We start from the raw sequence: 13,848 nt of genomic DNA, 5'->3' as shown, positions 1-13,848 counted from the left end.
GGTCACGGGTACGGTTCCTCACTCTTCATCCAAAGGATCTATAATTTCATCCAAGACGTTTTGTTTCATAACTTCGTAACTCAGGTACCAACTTCCACGATAATTCAGAGTAAATCGATGTACTTTACAGCAAGGCTTGCCTTGTTTGTTGAGATATCCGTAATTTTTGGCACTACCCGATACAAACTCAGTTATGTAATCATCCTCGTTCAATTCACTGGTTATATCACCAGGATAATCACCTAATGTGATCGTGATTTTGCCGGGTTTATATGAGAAAATGACAGAATCTGCGTCGTAGTAGAGGACTTAATCTCGTAAGGGATCTAGATAACGGTATAATTTCAAGCGGGCTTGAATGGTCGTAAAGGCGGCGATAAAAATATTGGTTTACTTACCTTTCGAAGCGTCTTCGTCCACGTAGCTAAACACCACTTCTAAGACATCTTCTGAAAAGATGCGAATCGCATGAATGACCACCAATGAATTATTAAAATATTCAAACAATTCGTGAGGCGCTGTGACTGATTCCACCGCATGTTTATTGAGCTATTCTCCAAATTTACCCCATAATGAGTTCATCATGAGTTTGGCTAATGAACGTTTGGCTGCATTCTTCACAATTTTTCCTGGTTCCATTTGGATCCCTTCATGCGCTTCATATTGGTTAATGTAATTCTGCTATTTTTCTAGGGTGCCTACATGAGATGGCCGCCTGCTTGATTCTTGTTTCATTTCAGCCATGTATCCACATACCCGGTAAACAATCCTTCCACACGCTGGTCTTTGGGAAAATGCCAGATTTCATGAATTTTCACAATTCGGTACCCTTTTTACACGGCTGTACTCATTTCAGGTGTACACCACGTACTGCGGATGAGGCGTTCTTGATGGGTGTGAGTACAGGTCCATCGGCGGTCGAGCATCAGTTTTGCTTGTTGTTGTTCCACACAGGTACAGCATAACGGAAAAGTCAATTTTCCTCCACTTCGATAGGGTAAGACAGGATTTAACAATTCTTCTGGTGTTACAATATCCACTTTGGCGATGCCATAATAATCTGATAGATCAGTGGTCTGAGGACTTGTTAAAATCTGTGGATGTCCCACGGGATAAGTTCTGTATTTGTTCACCCACGGATATTCAGAAGTGACATCGATGTAATGTACTTTTTCTCCTTAGGCTTCATTGGTCTTGTGGTACAAACATGTAGCGCCGGTCCTTCCACCGTAAAATGCATGACGCAGCTCTAGGGGTTCTACAATTTCCAAGGTGTGAAGAAACTGTATCAATAGCGGGTCGTGTTTGGAGAGGTCATCCCAAAAACATTCCCACATTTTCACTTTGGTGAAACCCATCAAGTGTAACAAAGTGGCTTTGGCACAGGTCACGTCATACACTTCTTCCATGGAATGATCTAGATGCACTTTAGGAACTAATCTGTGGTTTAGGTGGCAGCAAGGACAACCATACCATACACAGCCAAGAAATTCGTACACGGTCTGGGTCACAGGGTCGAAACCATCCACATAACACACACGCGTGGGTGTCGTAATCGTGTGTTCCCCGCAATTCCCTGCATGCGTCACGCGATCTTCCCTTCTGGTGTGTAAACCACTGTTGCATTCTTCTTCTCGAAGTGTATATCCACCCATTTCAACCATTTCAGAGCTTTCGAAAATTAATTATTACGAGCACCATGCCATCCACCCGCTGGTTCCACAGCAATACAATCAGCACTCAGATGATGTCTTTGCCAATACAAATTACAGGCACTTGCAATCGTGATACATTGCTCCATAGGATTAAATTGCGCCTCTTGAGAAAATTCTTCTCGAAATTTTTGGCAGCCCGCTTTCAATAACTTGACATCAGAAATGCAGTACTCTTCGTCGCACCTGGTCTTGATACCAACTTAGAAATTCTTGGCGTTTGTCATGATTCATACTGTCAGGATCGTAGGTGTCGCTGGGTGGGATCGGTCCGACATAAGATTGGTTCTCGGGTGTGTTAAACAGATGTGGGAAAAAACCTTTTTTGAGGTCTACCAATTCAAAAGCTTTAGGAAATGAAGCTAATGAAAAAGGTAGAAAACAAAAAGTCCTTGAAGGTGTTAGGGCCAGTCGTGACGGACTTTGATGCCGACACAGACTTGATTTTCCACCAGACGATGTTGATTGTACAGTTCTTGTAGAATAAACATACTGTCATAACCTTGCAGGTTGTGAAACATGACAATGACAGGTCGTTCGAATTCGTCTTCATTGATAGCCAATTGATCTAGAAATGCTAGGAAGTCTTGAGAACAATGTTGGCTGTAAAATACACGTGTATGGTCCTCCTAAGCTGTTTCGCAACATACCATAATAGGTCGATGTTCACCATCAGCTGATTGCATCGCTTCGTAATCAGCATAGACAAAGATGAGTGGATCTTTGAAATCTAATTCACCAGGATCCATCGCTGACATAGGGATGCCTTGACGCTGTAATCGTTTGATGCGAGCATTTCGTTCTTCTTTAAAGCGTCGAAGTCATTCCTCTTCTTTGGCAGGTTGAATGAAACATTTGTAGGTTCTGATATCTACGTCATCTTGGCATACGGGACATCGAGTGACAACGCATCTGTGTTTTTTTCCTCCTTTTGTTTTTCTTCTTCCGGGGGTGTTCGATGATTTTGCAGCATTCGGTACATTTGGTGAAAATGTCACACATGGTTTTCTTGTCTTTGTCGGATGACTTTTTGTAATGTCAATAACAATCTGCTCCGAAGAAGTCACGATGACCGTATACTGAAAAAAAATTTAACGTGCACGAGAAAACCAGGCGGAATCGGGTGGGTTGATAATGCTCAAATCTGATGATACAGAATGAAATACAAGTTCCTGTGACAGACATAATGCCATCTGTAAATTAAATCCACTGGGTTATATTCTATATCGATCAGACTTCAGGAAAATTGAATTGATTTAACTTTTCCATTTCATTTCTTTCCTATCCTCGCCTTAGAGTAAAAGGAACTTAACCTGGTTTTGACAAAGTCCAAAGATTGGGGCATTTGCTCATGCCTCCACTGAGCAACCAATTTCGATCAGAACTCCTAAATTGGCATTGAAAGCCACCGTGTAACTTTCGATTACAGTAGGAAAATTTGAAGGCAACTGATTTCCTTATCAGTGCTAACATGAATTGCAAATCTAACCAAACGCTTTTTGTCTGTTTGATCAAATTCTGTAACCCACAACTTTGTTTAATCAACTTAAAATAACATGAAATCTACTAGTATAATTAACGAGGATCTTTAAATCAATCTTTGAATAGCGCAACTTGAGTTCTCAACGTAACAGTTGATAATAACCATTAATGAAGTACATAGTCCAACTCTTTAACAAAACCTAACACTCAATACATATTTTTGAGGTGACTCGGTTCCAACTACAGCCTTGACATCTTTCGTCAGATAAGCCATCATGTCACAATGTACCAGATCCGATTTGCTTCTCACTTCGTTGTCTTTTTTGAAATGTTGTTGGAGTGGGATGAGAGCTCTTGGAAGGATCGATCAATATTGTTGGATTTTTACTGTTTTACTTTTAAAATTGGTGCCGACGAATTTTGGAAAAGCTGATTAGAAAAAGATTTAAGTAGACAAAGGTGGTAGATAGAGTTTTTACTGCAACAAACACGGTTTGAGGGCCTCAATGGGGTGATGGCTTTTACGGCTATCGGTTACAGTAAACTTTTTTTTACGACTGACGATTAAAATGTGTCAATTTTTTCGCCTAACGGCTTAAATTTATGGCTGTTTTACGAATAGCGGTTAACCCCACTAAGACTCTCAGATTTGCATTTGTGGCGAAAAATTTCTTTGAACAGTTGCGTACGCCAAAGTATTGTGCGTAGAGTAAAAGAAATTTGGAAAACGTTTAATTTGAATACCAGCAAAAAAAGGCCTGTATTGTTAGAAAGGGACTCACGATGGAGTTTTAGTCTAGTAAAAATGTTGTTTAAGCAAAACAACTAAAGGCGATTCCGTGGGATACGTTGGCAACTGAGCGCAGCATTAGAAGGGATTGTGCAGCAACAGTGAACTACCATGATCAGATGACTGGCTTTGTAGTTGATAATAACGAAGAGTGGCGACTCGAAAACCTCTGGATTTTTCTGAAACAAACTGGAACTCCACTTACTGATCTCCTCGTGTTTCTCATCGTTTGTTTCATCCCTTCAAAAAGCAACAGCTGGGTAAAAACAATTACCATTTCCACTAATAACGACTTCTCTCCTCTGAGGACACATATTTTTAGCCTCCGTATTTGTTTATCAAACACGTTAATAAGTAGGAAAGCAGGCTATTCACAATCTTTTTAAAACCGTACTTACGAAAACAAGGAATTACCTAAAGTGGCCTTAACTGATGCGCCTAATGACCTAAAATGACCTAAAAAAAAACTAACATAACTTAACTAATGGCCAGAAAATAACCAAACATGACGTTTAAGCCAGCTAAAAAGATCTAAAATAGTAGTTGTTCGTAGGACAATGATCTACACCGCACATAAGCCTAAAGTGGCATCCTAAGTAAAACCGAGGAAAAATGAATTTCAGTGATCTATAGCGGATTGTAGAACTGAATGCCCACCCAAAGAAAGACTGAAACGCCGGAGGTGCTGTGAACAACCCGAAGTCCCTGAAGAATTCCCGAGAATAACTATGCGATTTTACGGGGTGGGAAGTGCTCAGTTTTTCCCCAGCAAAGCGGATGTCATTGGTGCGAAGTTTCAAGTTTCGCTCAGCAACGAGGTTTTGATTGATGTAGCTATTTTATAAGGAAAGAAAGAGTCATCTTTTATTCGTGCGCTGACCTTGCCCTTGGCATGGTTTCCTGTACCTTGCAAATGAGGGTCTAAAGTCCCGAGGTCGGCCAGTTATCATCAAGAATTTCCTCAAGAATTTTCCAAAAATCTTCGGTAGTATTCGCGTCATCTTCGATCTTTAAATGTACACGGCACCTAAGATCCGCGTCTCAGCCTTTAAGGTAAGTACTCAGCCCGTGCATTCAGTTCTGTTGTTTTGTTGTGTGTCGTTGGCAGTTACTATTTCAAATAGTTCTAGTAAAGTTTAAACGTCATCGTGTGACATGTTGAGACCATAGCGCGATGTCAATTTCACAATAAGCCTTACGCAAGGTAGGAAGTAAATCGGTAGATTTTATGACATATTTCGTGGCTAATCACACCAAAACGAACGCTTCCTTTCGATCAACATTACCTTAATCCATCTGTTATAAACTGGCGGCGAAAAAACGATGATCTCTCACCAAAATCGTGTGTTTTCGCGTCAAAACAAGCTGGCGCAAACACAAAGATCCGATTACTGGAAACTCATATATTGTTTAGCGATACGGAAAACGTCAAACATTTCAAGCATTTCAAGGATTAATGAAATTTTCCTTTTGCGTTGACCATGAAAAAAGAACGTCGGCCAAATCCTACTGTAGGCCTGCCACAGAGAAGAACTACCACAACCCAATTTCCTTGGGTAGTTGGACCCTTCTTGAACTCTTGCCTACACGATTTTACCCTGAGCAACTCGATACATAGGCAATTCGAAATTGGATCACCCTGATTTAACTCAAAGTTGAAAATGGAAAGGAAATCAGAATCATTCATTTGATCCACCTCTCCGTTTTCTTAATTCGTAGGGTCACTACCACTTGTCAAAAGGTAAACTAGCTTCATTGGTTTTGCTTTTAAAGTCTGAACCCATTGCTACAATTTTAACGCTACTCTTTCAACACTTAGCTCAATCTCTAAAGGAGTCTCTAGTTTCAGTAGAATGTAAGGTTTGTGTCTAACGAGCAGTTTTTGTTCCCATCATGCAATGATGCAATCATTCGCAATGCGCTGACTCGTGCGACTTCGGGTGAAAAGGAAATAAGATGTTTTTAAGGCAAAAATCAAACCTCTAGATATCTGGTAAAAATGTCGGCAAGATGGCTTTCTAGAATTAGATTCAGGATAACCTTTTTTAAGTTAATGTTAATGAAACAAGCATAACAGTTAAGAAAATGTATTCTTTAACTTTAAAAAATTGAAAACTTCTAATATAATATAACTTTTAATATAGACAAAGGTAAACGACGGCAGGAAATATCCTCAGTCAGCGCTTTGCATTAGTCTTGCAAACTGAAAATCATGGCAACAATCAACAATCCTCCCGCGCGAACATTTTGATACATTTTATCTCAATAAGTTGAGAAAGATCGGTAAATCTCGATGAATTACAAAATATAACGCTTTTCAACAAAATATCGTAAAACGAAACTACAACGGCAAATAAGATGGACGGCAATGCCTTGAAGATGAGAACTCAAAGTAAAACCAACCAAACTACCTGAAGCGCGGGAAAACGTGAAGGACCAAGTGGTGATTGGTTTAATTTTTGTTCCTGATTGGTAGAAAGAGTGGCGCGAGTTTTCTGGTTGCTGTGATTGGCGTATGAGGTCATTCATAACTTATGTCCTAAATATATTTTCATGTTTTTTGATATCGACAATTTGTTGTGATATCAAAGCTTCAATCCAGTTTAGTCACTTTTTGTCTTTTCATTGCCTGTCCGTCAAATTTGGTAATGAACTTGTAGCCAAAAATTACTTAATTACTCATTAGCTTACTTTTGCCGAGGAATGTTCGTACGCTACGTACGAAGCAGAACTTAGCACTCCTATGTTTTTCTCATTTTCATATGTTCGCAAGCAAACTAAGCATCAACGACAAAACAGCTTGATTTCGAGCAGTTGAAGACTTGGTTTTCTTGGGGGAGGACGTGCTCTTTTCATCATTTCCTGGAAAGCTCCCGATCTTTGTCATTCTCCCATCCAGAACCTTTCATTTGCGAAGAAGTCTGTGCTAAATTCTCAGTCAGTGGTCAGCACATCGTGGTGGCCAAAGTAACCGACAGCCCTCGACCGGTTTACCTGCGGAACGACGCACCCCTTTATATTTCCTGACAAGCTCCTGATCTTTCTCAGTCTCGTTTCTTGGACCTGTCCACCTGCTTTAGCAATCGCTTCGACTAAATGAGAGCCTGAAGCAGTCTATAGGCGAACGTTTATTAAAATCTGTCGATATTCTCCTATCTAGCAGTCTACGCACTCGGGCAGTTTCCCGCGCTTTCCTAAACCAGTGCAAAGGCGCCTGAAAACGAGGCAGAAGTCACGAAAACTTGCTAATCTGTTGATTAGTTAATCATCTCGTCTGTTACGTCATCACGACGCGCGAAAATTGCAACCCATGATTATAACTTTCCGTTGGTTGGAGCTCGGCTCTTTCTACAATCATTCGGAAGAAAATTCAAGAAAGTGATGGAAGCAATCAAAGAGATTAACCCTGTCCACGTGAGTACTATTCATTGTTTATTTTTGGGTACTTGAGGTGGTTAAAATGAGCTCCTAGCTATATTTCGTCGGACAAATTCGGAATTTGTCGTGAGCCAAGCCTTTGGGCTCCTGCGTACATTAAGTTAAGTTGTCTTTAAATGAGAGGAAAAAGAAGAATTCATATGTGCTGGAAGAGGAAGCGAAGAGACAAAGCGTAGGAAATAAAGGACCAGATGAAAACGCAAGGAAATTTAAGGCCAAGAATAAATAGCTGAATAACGGGAAAGGGTCAGCTAAAAGTAATATTGAAGCAGAAATAAAATTAATATTTTGCACGGTGTTTGTAATGTTACTTTTGCGATCACTTAGCTTCCCGTTGAACAAATTCTATGCATCTCGCAAATGTTTTCACTACTTTTTTGCGATTGGACTCATATCCCTAAAACTCAAGTGAAAAGTGAGACCGTTAGAAATGAACACGGAGCATGGAAAAAAAAGACGAAGCTGGGGACCAAAAAAATTCCAAAAAGGCAGGTACCAAAGCAAGTGCAAGGAAATCCTGTTCTTACTTATTGACAGCTACGGCCAACTAATAAACATAAAATTCTGCTAAATTAAGGTGCACAGGTCTTAGATAATCAAAATGCGTCTTTTGTACGAATAAAGCAACAACAAAACCATGGCAACAACAACAACAGCAGCAACAAGAATAGTCCTAGAGATCGACGGAATAGCACCGCTTCGGGTGGACTTGTCGGTCGTCCAAAATGGCGCATGGTAAGAACAAATCTGACTAGGTTTCGATCTTTTGTGTGGTAAAGAACAATGAGAATTCGGAAAGATTTTGTCGTGGTAAGTGGATCTTTTCACGCGTGAAATGAGAGTAAAATGCGCGCGCTTCATTCATGAGCAAAGTTGTCAAAAATCTGACTGTAGAAAGTGGAAAGGATATCAGGTAAGTGCAGACAAGAGATAGGCACAAAACGAAATATTTTCAAGACAACAGAGTACTATGGAAAACATTGCATGATGGAATTTCTGAACAAGGTTTTTTCCTACTCGTGTAATAGTACGGTATTTTTGCGCGCTCACTGGTTGGAGAAAGACTTATTTACTAGTGAGGTTTCGTTCATATTGAATTGCTAATTTTTGAGGAAGAAATTGAGATGAAAATGAGTGCTTAGAAGCCCTCAAGTATCTATTGATTTCGTCACACACACGAAAACGAGGTGTAGTCCAAATAACAGACCGCTGGTCACAAAAACTCTCTTATAAAAGCTGTAAGTCACGTGCGAATCTATTGAACTTTTGTTTGACAAATACAACTCTTAAAATCCCGGAATTCATAAACTGCAAAATACCTGAAAGATGATATACAAATTTATCGATCGAGACTCCAGTCTATTCCCCAGTTTTGTGCGTTTCCAGTCATCGTTACAAGTGACTCCGCCTATGTTGGTCATGCAATCCGAGTTGTCACGTAATCTTTTATACGGGTAATTACATTACAAGCTAAAAGAACATCTTTATATAAGGCTATGCATAGGAAATAAATTTCATGAACGAATTTATCTCTTTATGGGATTAAACACGCAATCTCTCACATGAAGATCGGTCAAGTGAATAAGTCTTAAAAAGCTTTTCCTTCGTGGAGAGATGAAAAAGCGCGAGCAAATGAAATTCTTAGATTATGACGCCACTCTTAGATATTCCACTATTTTCACGCGGGAATGCAAGTTGATAAATGTTTTTTATCCCAGCTTTTTTGCTCCCTTCTTATTTCGTTAATTAAAAAGGTAACATTTTTGGCAATTTTTTTTCCAGTCTGCAAGAGAAAAGGAACAACTAACACAGAAAATCATCCACCTTGAAACACAGATTAACGGTTAGTTTTATGTGGTCACGCATGCATGAAAAGAAAAGTGCGCGCGCACTAGTGACCCATTTAACTAAGAGTTGCCGATCCCCCCTCCCTCCTGCTTCTCGTTCCGTAATAGATAGTTCCGTCTTTTGTGTTTTCCCGGTTAACTTTATCACTCAGACCTTGAATTTGTTCAAACTTTTATAATAAGCAATTGCAATATTAATTTGTGTTTCAACAGCTAAAGAGAAGGAGATGGGCTTTCTTGAGCAAACTCCTTTTGGAAATGACAAAGACATTGCTGATCTTAAGGAAAAACTGTCCCAGCTAAAACAAACTGTGCAAACGACTCAATCTGATTTTGTCAAGCACATGGCATCAATAAACAAAAAGCTACAGGGGGCAAGGAAGAACATTGCCCAGCTCGAGGGGGATCTTAATTTTACTGTCCAGAAGAGTAAAACAGAAGCAGAAGAGTCAAGTCAGTCAGAGAGGTGACAACGCGGTTGATAAGAAGGCCTCGTCTTTATGAACTCATTTTATGTTCCAGGAAAGCGTTAGGGGACGTAATTGGAGAGGAAAGAGGGATCTGCACCACCTATCACTGAAAATAAATCGGTTCTTTCACAAACTATGGAAAATGAAACATGACTCAAACTCAACGAAATCAGCATTTACGGGCCTGACTTAAAAGCACGTTTCCCATTTTCCTAAAGGCATAACTTGTAAATACCATTTCCATCCTCAAGACAAGAAGAACAATTTTACCCTGACAACTTTTCAATAATCCTTCGATTTTATTAAGAGTTCTTCCATGCAGTTTGATTTTTATTTATTCTTCTTTCTTTTCGTTTTTTTTCTCAACTAGGCAAAGTTTACTTTGACTTTCAACCATCATGGTTTGACACTCCATCCAATAACGGTGGATGTTTCAAAGTTGAAAACTTTCCAGTTACAGCAAAAGATCTTGAAGTCATAAGGAATGTTAAATCAAATTCTAGGGCCGTCACTGTGCAAGCTTAAGGTACGAAGAAGGAAACTTGTAAAATACGATTCCTCCACAGTCCACATCTGCACGAAAGCAGTGAAGTTCTTACTAGTCACAAAACAGTTGGATGCTTAGGGTTGATAACATGTTCTTCCATACATCGGCTTTGATTTTTTAATTATCTTTCATCTAGACAAAGATTATTTTAACCATCAACCGTCGTGGTTTGACACTATCAAAAAACGCTGAATGTCTTCAAGTTGAAAACGTTCCAGTTAAAGCAAAAGAGCTTGAAGCCATGAAGAAAGGTTTGTAGAGGGAAACATGTAAAAGTACGATTCTACTTAAGTGATGGTCCAAATCTGTGCGAAGTAGTGTCTTCTGAGAGTGACGAACCAGTTAAGCTAATTAAAATTGTCGATGTACCCTTCAGCTTTACTTTTGCAATGTACTCGCCTGATTCTAATAAAATGAGCAACTAAATGAGGTGTTACATCATACAAATATAACACAGATTCCTCCGGTATTGAGGAGAACTTCTTTTCCAAGAAAGCCAAAGGCGTAACAAAACCAACACATATCTCTACTCAAACTGTCATGATTTCTGCTGCACTCAAGACTCGTGACTTATCCAGTCAGATCAACCCTTTTTCGGAGGAGGTAGCTTGAATTGAAAAGAGTTAGCTTGCTCCCTTATCGAGTGCTCAAGGTTACGGTTTTTGTGGCGGTTTAGAATAAATGTCTCGCTGAAATTAATCCACTTTTGGTTCAGTAAGCAAAAATCTCAGGTATCTGTATGTGGAAACGAAATTCTCTGCCTTGCCATCATAAAATAAAACTTCATCTATCTTTTATCTAGGCAAAGATTATTTTGACCTTCAACCATCATGGTTTGACACTCTATTGGAAAACGCTGGATGTCTTGAAGTTGAAAACTTTCCAGTCAAAGCAAAGGATCTTGAAGCCATAAATGTTGAATCAAATTCAAAAGCCTCCACTAAGCCAGCTAAAGGGCATGAAGAAGAGAACTTGTAAAATACGATTGTACATATTTAACAGTCCACATCTGTGCGAAGTGGTGAAATCTTCCGTAGAGACAAATCAGTTAGGCAATTAGAATTGCCAGTCTACCCTTCAGCTTTAGTACTTTTGCAAAGTACTCGCCCAATCTTTTTTCCAATTGTCTAAAGAGTCCATATCCTTACCGTCGCCCACTACATCTTATTATGGCGAGCACTGTTTCCCGTGGAAAAATATAAACTGTAAAATGCATATTATAAGCTCCCTGAGTTCAAACATTGTCGTAAGACCTCGTAAGGTGTTTGTTTGAAGTAAGAGTAGTGCTGTTCAGTAAATGAAATGCCAAAAATTAACCTGTCAATAATTTAGCATTGTGTTAAATGTAGCACTACCTGTACTTTCGTTTGACTTAAAATTGTGACATCGACTCGGATTCTCTTTTACATTCCACAGACCATCGTCAATGCGGGCGACCAAGTCTTCTATTTTTCTAATTGCTTAATAACTTCAAAGCCGGGCGTTGTTTGTAACTTTGAGTTTGTTATATTTCATCGTCTTTTGAAAACTTTTGTGAGCACTGAAATAAATCAACAACCATGTCTTAAGGAACAAATATTTTAATTTTTGGAACATCATTTTTAAAAGCTTTTGTAAATATGTATGTAGCAATGTCATATTTGATAATTACTTAATTAATAATAAGTGAATTTTGACCAAATTTGTCAAAATTGTTCATCTCTTTTTTATTCAAATAAACATTAAATAACACACAAATGAGGAATTTTGAAGACAATATCAGTTTGAAAAAGTATGCTGGGATATGTTTGCAATTTGATTAGTGTGGTCCATGATGCACCATACATTATTTATTGTAATAGTTACTGGCAAACTGCAAGGCAAACCTCTTGCTGATGGAGATAATTTCAGCTATGTAAATCTTGTCTGTTCACAAATGTGATTGAAGCGACTGAAAACAAAAAGAACACAGAGTACGCAGAATATTAACACCTTTTCCTCCAACCAGACACTGAAATGAGAGCATAACTTAGCATGACTATTGCCAACAAGAATCTTACCTTGCATGAAGTGGTTTAGTCCTCTGAGTTCGGTAATTTTTGCCCCAATAACAATCAGCACGCCTATGCACTGTCTCTGTGATCAGAAAAGACATGCGCACAAAGGGTTACCTTTCAGTTTAACATAATGTTTTCATCTGTGATCAAACCGATATCAAAATTCTAGAACGTAATTGGTTTTCAGCTCCAACTGGACAGCTAATGGATCATGCTTGTACTTCGACGGTGTATTAAAGCAATTTACCATTGAGAGTGGAGAGTAATCCGAGATCGCTTTGTGATTGGTCCAGAAAACTCGCACCATTCTCTCAACCAATCATATGCAAAACTAAAACCAATCTCGTCTTTATCGCCGGGATTGGTTCTTGAGGTTTTTTCCTTTCTTCTGACCGGTCGTATGGATAACTTCGGTTTTGGTTTTACGACTCTCAATGGAAAAGCGCTCTAAATCTCATGCCGTGTTATAGACTGCTGCGTCCATTTTTATTATGTTTTCACCAATGAATACGTTTAACCGATGGGTATCTTGTCTCTGTAACTTTGTCCCAGTTTTTTTTATGTTGGTAACCGAACTTTGAGTCTCCCAATCTCACCTGCATGTAATCATTAGAGTGATAAGAATAAAGACAAACTCCTGGGATACTTTCCTGGTAGCTGATCCATTGGAATGTTACGACGAAACTGATACGCTAGCTCCTTGGAATTCCGTAATGCACTTAAGTAACAAAGCACGCTTTCTGAGTTGATATCATGGCTTGCTGTATCTATAGGAGAAAATAACCAAGGATGCTTTAGTCTTCACTTGAGTTGAGGTTTAAGTTAAGTGGAATTCCAATGACATGAACCTGCGCTAACTCGAACCTTTCGCTAATCCGAACCAAACTCGGTCTCCCATGGATTTCTGTCTTACATCGACTGCAGTGCACAAGAAAGCAAAAGCTCTAGGTCCCAAGAACATCTTTTAAGCTAGTGCGCAGCCGCAAGGGGGGAGGGGGGGAGGATCCTGGAGTTACTGGAGTGCACTTAGCCCCTATCTACAAACGTCAGAAGGTTGCTAGCGCTGGACACCCATCCCTCCCACCGCCCTTCCTCCCCTCCCTCACGAGAAGATCCCTCCTACACCTTAATAGACACTTTTGCTTCAGATCAAAAACACAACGCACTACCCACCCACTGTCGTATATTCTTTGGAGTCCAGCTTTGAAACACACTTCTGTAACAAGTCTTTTTCACAAATGCTTTGTTCGGTTAAATAATCCTGTCGAGAATGAAAATGTTGACGTGTTAGCCTTTTCAAGGTAAGCTTTCATCTTTAAAGGAAAATCATAGGCCTTTCCCTGGCCATGAGGGTCCAGATACATACCTCCAATAATAGGGTGGAGACAGCTTGTTAAAATCCTCTAAGCTGAGCATGGTGTATTTAGAATCCCTTGACGATATTCCTTTGTAATTAAAAAAATATCGATAGACATCACGCTCTATGTTAACTTTGCAAGTGTGCTGCACTTGGACAGCATTTGATT

At 39.4% G+C, this 13,848-nt stretch overlaps 1 pseudogene; it reads left to right on the top strand.

The window, feature by feature from the left end:
* The first annotated feature begins 8,257 nt into the window (after positions 1-8,257).
* Positions 8,258-11,488, top strand: LOC136282517 (uncharacterized; annotated as a pseudogene).
* Positions 11,489-13,848: the final 2,360 nt, after the last annotated feature.

Source organism: Pocillopora verrucosa, chromosome 7 (assembly GCF_036669915.1).
Source record: "Pocillopora verrucosa isolate sample1 chromosome 7, ASM3666991v2, whole genome shotgun sequence".
In the NCBI taxonomy this organism is placed as follows: Eukaryota; Metazoa; Cnidaria; class Anthozoa; order Scleractinia; family Pocilloporidae; genus Pocillopora; species Pocillopora verrucosa.
The sequence above is the reverse complement of the archived record's forward strand: the minus strand, read 5'-3'. Positions and strand labels throughout refer to the sequence as shown.